We start from the raw sequence: 14,565 nt of genomic DNA, 5'->3' as shown, positions 1-14,565 counted from the left end.
TATCAGTGAATCTGTTCCCTCCTGTGTTTCCAATGTTCCCTCCTGGCAGATTGCTAAGTTTGGGTGAAATAAGATGTTTGTGAAACACATGCTATGTAGGTTATATAAAAATACTGTTTGAGGAATCCAGGGTGTAAGTCCCAAATGGTGCCATAGTCCCTTTTCAGTACTATAGCCCCTAGTCAAAAGAAGTGCATTACATAGGGAATAGGGTGTAATTGGGGATGCTAGCCAGGCCTCCAGAGAGGATGGGAGTGTTGTTGTGTTGTTAGAGGCCTTATTAGTATGCAGGTTGTGTCCTGCTGTCACTACCGGCACACAGGGCCTAAGCATATAGTGCACACTAAGAAAAGAGGATTCCTCAAGGGTTCTTTGGGAAGGGTGATGGTTCTATGTGGAACTATACTGACCCAAAGAACCATTTGAGAACTTCAGTGGTCCTTTACAGTTTAGAAAAAGGGTTCTTTCCACTGTTAGAATATTTTGGGGGCGTGGTTTGCTCACAGCCCTTTTTGTGCAACCGTGAGTGAGAGTGTCATTCCAGTTTATCTAATCTGTTGTGTTATGCTAGTACATATTATATATGACAATGGCTGGTGAGGGTGTCTTGGGAAAGACTCACGTATGGCCTTGTGTCAAATGAGAACAGTTGACTAAATCCGCGGTTCTTAATTCTCTCCCCAGGGGAGCCCCAGCTATTCCAGATGTGGTTCACTTGATTCATCTGGTCAATTAGGGCGGAAGGTAGCCTAGTGGTTAGAGTGTTGGGCCAGTAGCTGAAAGGTTGCTAGATTGAATCCCCGAGCTGACAAGGTACAAATCTGTCATTCTGCCCCTGAACAAGGCAGTTAACCTGTTCCTAGGCCGTCATTGTAAATAAGAATGTGTTCTTAACTGACTTGCCTAGTTAAATTATGGTTTAAAAAAATTACGTAATAAAACCTATGGATTTGTAACAATATAATATGTGTAACCAGAACCCTGTATGTTTCTTCAGGAGGATCTACAATGAACCTTTGAGATTGAGGAAGGTAGTTTAGAAAACGGTTCTTCATAAAGGTTCTACAATTCTTAATAACACCATACAGGTTCCATTTAGAAGGTTTAGAAGGTTCTACAATTCTTAATAACACCATACAGGTTCCATTTAGAAGGTTTAGAAGGTTCTACAATTCTTAATAGCACCATACAGGTTCCATTTAGAAGGTTTAGAAGGTTCTAAAAAAAAGATCCATATAGCACCAAAAAGGCTTTCACTATGGCTACAAGTCAAATAATCACTATGCGGTACTCTTTGTGTGTATTAACCAGACTTTCCGTTGGTCGTTGTAACGGCACAACTGTCCACACAGTGTTTCATAATAAACAACGCCTAAAGTCTCTTTCCGGATCGAAACAGATGATCATTTCTTTGACTGATTTCCCCAAGTCAAAATCCAAAGAATATAATCAAGAGGTACAGGCAGACAGAGAGGCTAATTTGTCATTTTCGTATTTCAGGTGTCAGTGGTCTATTACTATGTTTCTCCCACAATGCTCCATTGAGAGAGATAGACAAGCAGCTGATGCCACTGCTGTACTGTATGTGTGCCTCCCACACTGCTGGTTGTAGTGTCCCAACCGTTTGTGCTACAAACTAAAGGTGACCCCGCTGTGGAAATGGGAGATTCTCACAAACACGGTGGTATTCTCTGTTTTGCTCTTGTTTGAAGGTAAATGGAACAGGTAAACAAATGAATGGAGGTATGAAGGTGGTTTTGTGCCTAGCCCAAAAATGGGTTAAATACTGTATGTGTAAAAAAAACTAAAAATATTTCCTGAACTTTCTTATATCTTGTAGACAAATGCTTCAAAACCTTGTTTCTTTTTCTTTTTTTGCCATTTCTGAATGTATTATTCAATGCGTTTCTCTACCAAATTTATCAAATACTTTTAAAATATATTTTTGGGGATAACTAAAGAGGTGCTAAAAATCCCAAATCAAAATAGCTAAATGATCTAATAGTATGACCATCTTAAAACAATTCCATATGTCAGTTTAGGGGGTAGAAGCCGTTCAGGGTCTGGTGGTTCCAGACCTGGTGCTCCGGTACCGCTTGCCATGCGGTAGCAGAGAGAGCACTCTATGACTTGGGTGGCTGGAGTCTGACAATTTTTAGGGCCTTTGTCTGACACCATCTTGTATAGAGGTCCTGGATGGCCCCAGTGATGTAGTGGGTCATACGCACTGGCCTCTGCAGTGACTTGTGGTTGGTTGCCAAGCATTTGCCATAGTAAGCGGTAATGCAGCCAGTTATGATGCTCTCCAATGGTGCAGCTGTAGAACCTTTTGATGATCTTTTCAGCCTCCTGAGGGGGAAGAGGCTTTTTCGTGCCCTCTTAAAACTTCTTTGGGCTGCAAATACGTTCACGGGATCGATAAGACAACAGCCAGTGAAAGTGCAGGGCGCCAAATTCAAAACAACAGAAATCTCATAATTAAAATTCCTCTAACACACATGTATTTTATACCATTTTAAAGTTAATTTTGTTGTTAATCCCACCACAGTGTCCGATTTCAAATAGGCTTTACTGCAAAAGAACCACAAACGATTATGTTAGGTCACCATCATGCCAAAGAAAAACTCAGCCATTTTTCCAGCCAAAGAGAGGAGTCATAAAAAGCACAAATAGAAAAAAAATGAATCACTAACCTTTGATGATCTTCATCAGATGATAGTCATAGGACTTCATGTTACACAATACATGTATGTTTTGTTTGATAAAGTTCATATTTTTATAAAATAATCTGAGTTTACATTGGCGCGTTACGTTCACTAGTTCCAAAAACATCCGGTGATATTGCAGAGAGCCACATCATTTTACAGTGTTAGACATGGAAATATAGATATACCTCTCCTTAATCCAACCGCTGTGTCAGATTTCAAAAAAACTTTAAGGAAAAAGCAAACAATGCAATAATCTGAGACGGCGCTCAGAAAACAAATACAATTTTCTGCCATGTTGGAGTCAACAGAAATCAGAAATTACATTATAAATATTCCCTTACCTTTGATGATCTTCATCAGAATGCACTCCCAGGAATCGCAGTTCCACAATAAATGCTTGATTTGTTTGATAATGTCCATTATTTATGTCCAAGTAGCTACTTTTGTTAGGGCTGGTGCAGGTCAGGCATAACGTCGGACAAAAACTTCAAGAAGTTATATTACAGGTCGTAGAAACATTTCAAACTAAGTATAGAATCAATCTTTAGGATGTTTTTATCATAAATCTTCACTAATGTTCCAACCGGAGAATTCCTTTGTGTGTAGAGGAGCCATGGAACGCAGGTCACCAGAAAATTACCAGAAATGACCAGAAAATGGCTCTCTGCCAGGAACCTGACTCATTCCCCTCTTATTCAGCCCCACAACACAGTAGAAGCCTCATTCAAGTTTCTAAAGACGGTTGACAACTAGTGGAAGCCCTAGGAAGTGCAACTTCATCCATATCCCACTGTGAATTCAATAGGGGATGGGTTGAAAATCGACCAACCTCAGATTTCTCACTTCCTGTTTGGATTTCTTCTCAGGTTTTTGCCTGCCATATGATTTCTGTTATACTCACAGACATCATTCAAACAATTTTAGAAACCTCAGAGTGTTTTCTATCCAATACTAATAATAATATGCATATATTAGCAACTGGGACTGAGGAGCAGGCTGTTTACTCTGGGTACCTCTGGGCACCTTTCATCCAAGCTACTCAATACTGCCCCTGCAGCCATAAGAAGTTTAACGACTGTGTTGGTGTGTGTGAACCATGATAGATCCTTAGTGGACACCGAGGAACTTGAAGCACTCCACTACACCCCAGTAGATGTGAATGGGGGCGTGCTCAACCCTCAGTTTCCTGTAGTCCACGATCAGCTCCTTTGTCTTTCTGACGTTGAGGGAGAGATTGTTGTTCTGGCACCACACTGCCAGGTCTTTGACCTCCTCCCTATAGGCTGTCTCGTCGTCGTCAATGTTCAGGCTTACCACCGCTGTGTCGTCTGTGAACTTAATGATGGTTTTGGAGTCATGCGCGGCTGCGCAGTTGTGGGTGAACAGGGAGTACAGGAGAGGACTAAGCACGCACCGCTAAGGGGCCCCCGTGTTGAGGATCAGCGTGGCGGATGTGTTGTTTCCTACCCTCACCACCTGGGGGCGGCCTGTCAGGAAGGTCAGGATCCAGTTGCAGAGGGAGGTGTTTAGTCCCAGGGTCCTTAGCTTAGCGAAGAGCTTTGAGGGCACTTTGAGTGTTGAATGTATCTGAACCCAGGTATGCACATACACGTGTCCTTACAGTTTGATGAAAACTGTAGGCGTGTTCCTACAGCTAAGACGAGGGGATGCAACAACCAATGGGTTTACTCTGCCAGTTCACACTGTATTCATAGGCAAAATAAAGTGTCCCAGCGGTCAAGAAAAATAATGCAGAGGAAGGAAGTAGAGTCACCACCTGCGTCGCCGAAATGGCCACCAATTGCGCAGCGCTGAAGTTGGTCTCCACCAAAAGTACAATATATGTGCTCAAACATGGAAGGTAGGTGGGAGGAGGCAAGATCAGGTAGTACCATTCTAGCCAATGACAGGGCAGATACGGGTGTGAACAACAGGCACAACTAAGATGTTTTGTCTAAGATTTGCCAGAATGCTACGTGCATCCACTTATATCAGTACATTTGTCTCTGCCTAAACATTACGAATCCAGCTTCTTGAAGGAGTTTCCCACATATGCTGAGCATCAAAGTCATCCCAAACCATCTCAATTGGGTTGAGGTTGGGTGATTGTGGAGGGCCATCTGATGCAGCACTCCATCACATTCCTTCTTGGTCAAATAGGCTTTACACAGCCTGGAGGTGTGTTTTGGTTTATTGTCCTGTTAAAAAACAAATTATAGTCCCATTAAGCGCAAAGCAGATGGAGTGGCGTATCACTGCAGAATGCTGTGGTAGCCATGCTGGCTAAGTGTGCCCCACACCATCACACCTCCTCCTCCATACTTCATGGTGGGAACCACACATGCAGAGGTCATCCATTCACCTACTCTGCACCTCACAAAGACACAGCGGTTGGAACCAAAAAATGCACTCATGTCAGAACAAAATTACAAGATTAGGTCACAATACTGTTAATGCATCGAATTGTTGTTTTATGGAATAGAATAGGGTTCTTAGAACACTCTCTGTGCGTGGTCTTCTGAGTTGGGCCTCTGGGGCTTAATGCTGACAGTGGATTACGATGCCTTTGGAGATAAAACCTAAAGACCTCATTCCATAGCATGAGTTGGTGTTTGTGTACTGGGAGGTACCAGGGTGGAGATGGCTCAGGTATGGATAATGAGGAAGGGAACCTTTCCACACAATGAGAACAGTCCTTACAGCAGATTCTGTCTGCTGTGAGTTATAATTTTATTCATACAAATCCTTACCTTGTGACCCATTCCATGCATCTGTTGTTTGTCATGTGTCTTTGCTATAAAAGATAGTTGTATTCTTTGTGTCAGGGCTCTCAACAAATCATCTAACGGGGGTTTGTCAACCAGCCATCGTTATTGCAGAGCATTTACATCATTCACTTGTGTGTGTGGTGTGACATGCTTTCCTTATTAATAAGTGAATAAAGATTTAGTTTAAGTATAACTCTGACTTGTGTGATAAGTTTGCCTCTCCTCATTTGATGATAAAGAAATAACCACTACATTCATCAGACCAAAGGACAGATTTCCACCGGTCTAATATCCATTGCTCGTGTTTCTTCTTGACCCAAGCAAGTCTCTTTTTCTTATGGGTATATTCTTATGGGTGGTTTATTTGCAGCAATTCGACCATGAAGTCCTGATTCACGCAGTCTCCTCTGAACAGTTGATGTTGAGATGTGTCTGTTACTTGATCTCTGTGATGCATTTATTTGGGCTGGAATCTGAGGTGCAGTTAACTCTAATTAACTTATCCTCTGCAGCAAAGGTAACTCTGGGTCTTCATTTCTTGTGGTGGTCCTCATGAGAGACAGTTTCCTTATAGCGCTTGATGGTTTTTGCGACTGTACTTCTTGAAATTTTCCAGGTGGACCTTCATGTCATAATGTAATGATGGACTGTCGTTTCTCTTTGCTTATTTGAGCTGTTCTTGTCATAATATGGACTTGGTCTTTTACCAAATAGGGCTATCTTTTGTATACCATCTGTCATGATGTTGCCCTCTTTGGGTACAGCAAGCACCGGCCCCCTCTCCCTGCCACACAGTATAAGAGACAGAGTTAATTTTCATAGAGAACAAAGGAATTTCTTCCTCCTCACAGAACTTCGAGGTCCGAAACAAATTTCATGTTCTGGAGATGGTATAAAAGATCGGTGAAGAATCGAACTGGTCCGTTTGTTACAACTTGGGGAAGCTCATGGGAGACGGTGCGGCCACATTACCATAACGCTGTTTATATAATAGACTCAGATATGAGGTTTACATCTAATTGTTGTATAAGATGAATAAGTGAGTATGATACTGTTTGTAAAAATTGTGTAAGGTGATTTTGGACTGTTTAATGAAGGAAACTGCAATTCCCTTTTGAGTTTAACTAAATCAGAGGACCGCCCATGAGCCCAGTTAGGGTCAGGCATCCTGGGACAGCCCCTTTTCTGCAATTCCGCATAAAACCCAACTATGACAAATTCTCAGTAGACCATGTTTCTCTCAATCACGGAAAAAGGACAAAGGTTGCAGACCATTGCTGAATCTTTTAACCATACCACGTGGTTAAGCTCTTAGACTATCGATACCGACAGAATAAGAACAAGTCTTTGATATGAATTACTAGTCTGCAGCTAGGAATTCGCTATCATTGAACGCGAAGAACGACAACCGCCGAAACATCCATTCTACAACAACATGAATGAATGTCACTCTGAACTAGCCACTATAACCACGACAGAGAGAGAGAGACGGACAATTCTACAAAAGAAACAAACTTTTCACCAGCGATCAAGACGACACACTGAGTGTAAATATATATATTGATTGTAATTGTTCCCGAATGAGTGAGCGTTCATGTGTAAAGGATTAGCATTTCAATTGTTATAATTATTAACTCTGTCGTGACTTCTTAGTCGACCCCCACTTCCCCTTTTGTCTAACAAGCCGTCATGCCGGTTTAGCCCACTAGGGCACATTCTATCATTTCTTGTAACCATATTTACTTTTTTTGTTTTGTTTATACATTTCTGTGAATTACTTAGTTAGTAATAAATAAATTATTTAAGACAATTGATGTATGGATGACTCATAGTGAAGACTGGGTTTGTGCAAAATTTACTACGTTTTGAATGAGACTAATGTGAGGTAAAGTAAATAATTAATTAATCAGAAGACTATGGATCAGATATGAAAATATCTGAAAGGTTATATTAGGAAATTATAACTTTGTAATCTGAATATTTTCCTTGGTGGCCCGACTTTCTAATGAATTACAGTTACATGATTAATCAGTTTGATCGCGTAATACTAATTACAGAGAATCTTTGATAAAAACTAAAAGTCTTAATTTAATGATAGTAAAGACACGACACATCCCTACCTTGTCACAACACAGTAGTGAAAACAGGATGTCACATACTGCAGTCGCACCCCAAACGGCTCATATCTGTACGCCCAGACTTAAGACTAAGTCACATGACAAGCCTGTATCAGCAAAATACTAACATATAACAATGGACAATTGTCCAAGTAAAATGGCATAGTGGGTCTTATTAAACAGCATAGTAGGTAATTAAATCATTTCCTCCACACTGTCTGATATGAAAAAATCATCATCACACATTCGTCTCAATCAAATATGATTTATTATGACAAGTTCATTAGAAACAGTGGGTCACATTTCTGTTGTTTTTCTAAGACAGGCAGATGGCTTTGACACAGAAAAAGGGAGTAGTATTATTTTTCAAATCAGATCAGAGAGGAGAATCCATGTTGTATTATGACATCATCATCATCTTCTTCTTCTTCTTTGACGTCTTGATTTTCAGCCTCCTATACCTCAACTCTGTAAAATGGAGAGGAAACAGAGAGCGATGGATATAATAACCACTTAACGTTGAGGAGTGACATGGCACCAAGTTCATTACTAACCTACTGCAGGTGGAACTTTTATCTGAACCTATTACAATATCTATCAAGCCAACCCATTATAACGTGACATTAGTCTTGGAATGTAAAAATCCAACAAGTAAAACATAAACTCAAAGGACAGAGGATTGTACCTGGCAGCTCCTATTCCCATAGCTGTTAACAAGGTAGGGAAATGTTTGCATAAGGATTGTAATTCGTTTTCCGGTCCACAAAGTGATAACGTCTCCAATCTCTTCCCTTTCGATATCCTTCTGGATGTCAGCTGTACAGACATATGTGTTGATGGCAGCATTCTGTAAATGGATGTTATCATTTCAGGACTGTTGCTCGGTCTGCATAACAGTACATGCAAGTGGCCTTGTCTAAGTATCTTGAAGAGAACATCACTATTTTCGTTTAATTGATTTCTTCTCAGGTTTTTCAGGAATGATTCTTTCTTTCCCTTCTTCATTTGTCCTACGACAGTCAAATTTACTCCTTCATACATGTCCCTGACAACATCATCCATTTTTCTAAATGATACTGACCCTGTGGCTTCATCCATACATATACCTTTCTGCGAGATTTTGATTGGTTGGCATTGGTTGACGAAACCAGGAACTGTGTTATGAAAATAATATCACTGGTCTTTCTGCATTAACCAGTTCTATCACAGACCCAGAGGCTATGTACGTGTGTGTGTGTGTGTGTGTGTGTGTGTGTGTGTGTGTGTGTGTGTGTGTGTGTGTGTGTGTGCCAGTTTCTGATTGGCAGTTGCAGGAGATCTCAGGGCCTGATTATAATGCAAAAAGCATTATGATAGAGAAAGCATTATTCCTAAATGTGCACGTGAAACCTACCCTAGGGGTTTCATTCTGGAATGACAACCTACGTGTTCATTGATGAATGTGAGTGTGGCTAAATTATTTGCATGTGTTTTAAATCAGTACAAAGGAAAGAACACTGCTCACAGAATCAGACAGCAATATACACATGTTTTCTCCCTGTAATAGGCATGTTTAATGACTGAGGGCTACAGGCTAGTAAGTTCCCTGTAGTAGGCATGTTTAGTGACTGAGGGCTACAGGCTAGTTCCCTGTCGTAGGCATGTTTAGTGACTGAGGGCTACAGGCTAGTTCCCTGTCGTAGACATGTTTAGTGACTGAGGGCTACAGGCTCGTTCCCTGTAGTAGGCATGTTTAGTGACTGAGGGCTACAGGCTAGTTCCCTGTAGTAGGCATGTTTAATGACTGAGGGCTACAGGCTAGTTCCCTGTAGTAGGCATGTTTAGTGACTGAGGGCTACAGGCTAGTTCCCTGTAGTAGACATGTTTAGTGACTGAGGGTTACAGGCTAGTTCCCTGTAGTAGGCATGTTTAGTGACTGAGGGCTACAGGCTAGTTCCCTGTAGTAGGCATGTTTAGTGACTGAGGGCTACAGGCTAGTTCCCTGTAGTAGGCATGTTTAGTGACTGAGGGCTACAGGCTAGTAGTTCCCTGTAGTAGGCATGTTTAGTGACTGAGGGCTACAGGCTAGTTCCCTGTCGTAGGCATGTTTAGTGACTGAGGGCTACAGGCTAGTTCCCTGTCGTAGGCATGTTTAGTGACTGAGGGCTACAGGCTCGTTCCCTGTAGTAGGCATGTTTAGTGACTGACGGCTACAGGCTAGTTCCCTGTAGTAGGCATGTTTAGTGACTGAGGGCTACAGGCTAGTTCCCTGTAGTAGGCATGTTTAGTGACTGAGGGCTACAGGTTAGTAGTTCCCTGTAGTAGGCATGTTTAGAGACTGAGGGCTACATGCTAGTTCCCTGTAGTAGGCATGTTTAGTGACTGAGGGCTACAGGTTAGTAGTTCCCTGTAGTAGGCATGTTTAGTGACTGAGGGCTACAGGCTAGTAGTTCCCTTTAGTAGGCATGTTTAGTGACTGAGGGCTAAAGGCTAGTTCCCTGTAGTAGGCATGTTTAGTGACTGAGGGCTACAGGCTAGTAGTTCCCTGTAGTAGGCATGTTTAGTGACTGAGGGCTACAGGCTAGTTCCCTGTAGTAGGCATGTTTAGTGACTGAGGGCTACAGGTTAGTAGTTCCCTGTAGTAGGCATGTTTAGTGACTGAGGGCTACAGGCTAGTAGTTCCCTGTAGTAGGCATGTTTAGTGACTGAGGGCTAAAGGCTAGTTCCCTGTAGTAGGCATGTTTAGTGACTGAGGGCTACAGGCTCGTTCCCTGTAGTAGGCATGTTTAGTGACTGAGGGCTACAGGCTAGTAGTTCCCTGTAGTAGGCATGTTTAGTGACTGAGGGCTACAGGTTAGTAGTTCCCTGTAGTAGGCATGTTTAGTGACTGAGGGCTACAGGCTAGTTCCCTGTAGTAGGCATGTTTAGTGACTGAGGGCTACAGGTTAGTAGTTCCCTGTAGTATGCATGTTTAGTGACTGAGGGCTACAGGCTAGTAGTTCCCTGTAGTAGGCATGTTTAGTGACTGAGGGCTACAGGCTAGTTCCCTGTAGTAGGCATGTTTAGTGACTGAGGGCTACAGGCTCGTTCCCTGTAGTAGGCATGTTTCGTGACTGAGGGTTACAGGCTAGTTCCCTGTAGTAGGCATGTTTAGTGACTGAGGGCTACAGGCTAGTTCCCTGTAGTAGGCATGTTTAGTGACTGAGGGCTACAGGCTAGTTCCCTGTAGTAGGCATGTTTAGTGACTGAGGGCTACAGGCTGAGTAGTTCCCTGTAGTAGGCATGTTTAGTGACTGAGGGCTACAGGCTAGTTTCCTGTAGTAGGCATGTTTAGTGACTGAGGGCTACAGGCTAGTTCCCTGTAGTAGGCATGTTTAGTGACTGAGGGCTACAGGCTAGTTTCCCTGTAGTAGGCATGTTTAGTGACTGAGGGCTACAGGCTAGTAGTTCCCTGTAGTAGGCATGTTTAGTGACTGAGGGCTACAGGCTAGTAGTTCCCTGTAGTAGGCATGTTTAGTGACTGAGGGCTACAGGCTAGTAGTTCCCTGTAGTAGGCATGTTTAGTGACTGAGGGCTACAGGCTAGTTCCCTGTAGTAGGCATGTTTAATGACTGAGGGCTAAAGGCTAGTTCCCTGTAGTAGGCATGTTTAGTGACTGAGGGCTACAGGCTAGTAGTTCCCTGTAGTAGGCATGTTTAGTGACTGAGGGCTACAGGCTAGTTCCCTGTAGTAGGCATGTTTAGTGACTGAGGGCTACAGGCTAGTTCCCTGTAGTAGGCATGTTTAGTGACTGAGGGCTACAGGCTAGTTCCCTGTAGTAGGCATGTTTAGTGACTGAGGGCTACAGGCTAGTTCCCTGTAGTAGGCATGTTTAGTGACTGAGGGCTACAGGCTAGTTCCCTGTAGTAGGCATGTTTAGTGACTGAGGGCTACAGGCTAGTTCCCTGTAGTAGGCATGTTTAGTGACTGAGGGCTACAGGCTAGTTCCCTGTAGTAGGCATGTTTAGTGACTGAGGGTTACAGGCTAGTTCCCTGTAGTAGGCATGTTTAGTGACTGAGGGCTACAGGCTAGTTCCCTGTAGTAGGCATGTTTAGTGACTGAGGGCTACAGGCTAGTTCCCTGTAGTAGGCATGTTTAGTGACTGAGGGCTACAGGCTAGTTCCCTGTAGTAGGCATGTTTAGTGACTGAGGGCTACAGGCTAGTAGTTCCCTGTAGTAGGCATGTTTAGTGACTGAGGGCTACAGGCTAGTAGTTCCCTGTAGTAGGCATGTTTAGTGACTGAGGGCTACAGGCTAGTAGTTCCCTGTAGTAGGCATGTTTAGTGACTGAGGGCTACAGGCTAGTAGTTCCCTGTAGTAGGCATGTTTAGTGACTGAGGGCTACAGGCTAGTTCCCTGTAGTAGGCATGTTTAGTGACTGAGGGCTACAGGTTAGTAGTTCCCTGTAGTATGCATGTTTAGTGACTGAGGGCTACAGGCTAGTAGTTCCCTGTAGTAGGCATGTTTAGTGACTGAGGGCTACAGGCTAGTTCCCTGTAGTAGGCATGTTTAGTGACTGAGGGCTACAGGCTCGTTCCCTGTAGTAGGCATGTTTCGTGACTGAGGGTTACAGGCTAGTTCCCTGTAGTAGGCATGTTTAGTGACTGAGGGCTACAGGCTAGTTCCCTGTAGTAGGCATGTTTAGTGACTGAGGGCTACAGGCTAGTTCCCTGTAGTAGGCATGTTTAGTGACTGAGGGCTACAGGCTAGTTCCCTGTAGTAGGCATGTTTAGTGACTGAGGGCTACAGGCTAGTTCCCTGTAGTAGGCATGTTTAGTGACTGAGGGCTACAGGCTAGTTCCCTGTAGTAGGCATGTTTAGTGACTGAGGGCTACAGGCTAGTTCCCTGTAGTAGGCATGTTTAGTGACTGAGGGCTACAGGCTAGTAGTTCCCTGTAGTAGGCATGTTTAGTGACTGAGGGCTACAGGCTAGTAGTTCCCTGTAGTAGGCATGTTTAGTGACTGAGGGCTACAGGCTAGTAGTTCCCTGTAGTAGGCATGTTTAGTGACTGAGGGCTACAGGCTAGTAGTTCCCTGTAGTAGGCATGTTTAGTGACTGAGGGCTACAGGCTAGTTCCCTGTAGTAGGCATGTTTAATGACTGAGGGCTAAAGGCTAGTTCCCTGTAGTAGGCATGTTTAGTGACTGAGGGCTACAGGCTAGTAGTTCCCTGTAGTAGGCATGTTTAGTGACTGAGGGCTACAGGCTAGTTCCCTGTAGTAGGCATGTTTAGTGACTGAGGGCTACAGGCTAGTTCCCTGTAGTAGGCATGTTTAGTGACTGAGGGCTACAGGCTAGTTCCCTGTAGTAGGCATGTTTAGTGACTGAGGGCTACAGGCTAGTTCCCTGTAGTAGGCATGTTTAGTGACTGAGGGCTACAGGCTAGTTCCCTGTAGTAGGCATGTTTAGTGACTGAGGGCTACAGGCTAGTTCCCTGTAGTAGGCATGTTTAGTGACTGAGGGCTACAGGCTAGTTCCCTGTAGTAGGCATGTTTAGTGACTGAGGGTTACAGGCTAGTTCCCTGTAGTAGGCATGTTTAGTGACTGAGGGCTACAGGCTAGTTCCCTGTAGTAGGCATGTTTAGTGACTGAGGGCTACAGGCTAGTTCCCTGTAGTAGGCATGTTTAGTGACTGAGGGCTACAGGCTAGTTCCCTGTAGTAGGCATGTTTAGTGACTGAGGGCTACAGGCTAGTAGTTCCCTGTAGTAGGCATGTTTAGTGACTGAGGGCTACAGGCTAGTAGTTCCCTGTAGTAGGCATGTTTAGTGACTGAGGGCTACAGGCTAGTAGTTCCCTGTAGTAGGCATGTTTAGTGACTGAGGGCTACAGGCTAGTAGTTCCCTGTAGTAGGCATGTTTAGTGACTGAGGGCTACAGGCTAGTTCCCTGTAGTAGGCATGTTTAATGACTGAGGGCTACAGGCTAGTTCCCTGTAGTAGGCATGTTTAGTGACTGAGGGCTACAGGCTAGTTCCCTGTAGTAGGCATGTTTAGTGACTGAGGGCTACAGGCTAGTTCCCTGTAGTAGGCATGTTTAGTGACTGAGGGCTACAGGCTAGTTCCCTGTAGTAGGCATGTTTAGTGACTGAGGGCTACAGGCTAGTTCCCTGTAGTAGGCATGTTTAGTGACTGAGGGCTACAGGCTAGTTCCCTGTAGTAGGCATGTTTAGTGACTGAGGGCTACAGGCTAGTAGTTCCCTGTAGTAGGCATGTTTAGTGACTGAGGGCTACAGGCTAGTAGTTCCCTGTAGTAGGCATGTTTAGTGACTGAGGGCTACAGGCTAGTTCCCTGTAGTAGGCATGTTTAGTGACTGAGGGCTACAGGCTAGTTCCCTGTAGTAGGCATGTTTAGTGACTGAGGGCTACAGGCTAGTTCCCTGTAGTAGGCATGTTTAGTGACTGAGGGCTACAGGCTAGTTCCCTGTAGTAGGCATGTTTAGTGACTGAGGGCTACAGGCTAGTAGTTCCCTGTAGTACGCATGTTTAGTGACTGAGTTCTACAGGCTAGTTTCCTGTCGTAGGCATGTTTAGTGACTGAGGGCTACAGGCTAGTTCCCTGTCGTAGGCATGTTTAGTGACTGAGGGCTACAGGCTCGTTCCCTGTAGTAGGCATGTTTAGTGACTGAGGGCTACAGGCTAGTTCCCTGTAGTAGGCATGTTTAGTGACTGAGGGCTACAGGCTAGTTCCCTGTAGTAGGCATGTTTAGTGACTGAGGGCTACAGGTTAGTAGTTCCCTGTAGTAGGCATGTTTAGAGACTGAGGGCTACAGGCTAGTTCCCTGTAGTAGGCATGTTTAGTGACTGAGGGCTACAGGTTAGTAGTTCCCTGTAGTAGGCATGTTTAGTGACTGAGGGCTACAGGCTAGTAGTTCCCTTTAGTAGGCATGTTTAGTGACTGAGGGCTAAAGGCTAGTTCCCTGTAGTAGGCATGTTTAGTGACTGAGGGCTACAGGCT

The 14,565-nt window shown here is 44.0% G+C and overlaps 1 protein-coding gene and 1 long non-coding RNA gene across 8 annotated transcripts in view; one reads left to right on the top strand and one right to left on the bottom strand.

The window, feature by feature from the left end:
- The window catches only part of LOC115119800 (calcium-activated potassium channel subunit alpha-1a-like), a 238,410-nt gene that overhangs the window by 76,401 nt on the left and 147,444 nt on the right, over positions 1-14,565 (top strand). The gene's annotated exons all lie outside the window — the stretch shown is intronic.
- On the bottom strand, positions 7,843-8,750 carry LOC115120301 (uncharacterized). Its single transcript, XR_003862125.2, has 2 exons — positions 8,279-8,750; positions 7,843-8,061 (listed from the first exon to the last, which is right to left on the bottom strand). It is a non-coding gene; the product is annotated as an uncharacterized LOC115120301 (long non-coding RNA).

Source organism: Oncorhynchus nerka, linkage group LG16, assembly GCF_034236695.1.
Source record: "Oncorhynchus nerka isolate Pitt River linkage group LG16, Oner_Uvic_2.0, whole genome shotgun sequence".
NCBI lineage: Eukaryota > Metazoa > Chordata > Actinopteri > Salmoniformes > Salmonidae > Oncorhynchus > Oncorhynchus nerka.
This window is presented reverse-complemented; position numbering and strand designations above follow the sequence as displayed.